This window comes from Morone saxatilis, unplaced genomic scaffold (assembly GCF_004916995.1).
Source record: "Morone saxatilis isolate NCDOM2014 unplaced genomic scaffold, NCSU_SB_2.0 Contig5, whole genome shotgun sequence".
NCBI classification, from domain to species: domain Eukaryota; kingdom Metazoa; phylum Chordata; class Actinopteri; family Moronidae; genus Morone; species Morone saxatilis.
The window spans coordinates 24,035,057-24,035,527 of NW_023340095.1; positions in this window are offsets into that span (position 1 = coordinate 24,035,057).

Here is a 471-nt window from a genome sequence, read left to right on the forward strand (position 1 = left end):
CCTAGTTCGAGCAGGCAGTGTCGCCAATCCACACTCGACAAGGTGACAGGGTTCAGAGCCAAAATCCAAATCAAATCCACGACTGACAAATTAACAAACGCTTTTCCTCAGGACAATGGCAGAATAGGAGGGACTGTCACCAGTTGATGGATCACTTTTGTTTCTGTGTTGTTTTTCAAAACCATTCATGGTAGAAAGGGCACTTTCTGTTTAACTGTTGGACTGTTTATTTTATGCCAAGGATATTATTCTAACTATTTTGCAATGTTAGGTTTCCACTTTTCTGGAATGTACTGTCCTAACTGCTGTTTTTTTATTTTAATAAACAAAAACAAATGTGTTTAAGACATAGAAAGTTTACAAAAAGTCCTGAAAAAGCTTGAATATAGCTAACTTGAATTTAAGTTTGTGCCTTGTGAACAGTGCAATCATAATATTCTTTATTCATATTGCACTTTATGTTAACACTCA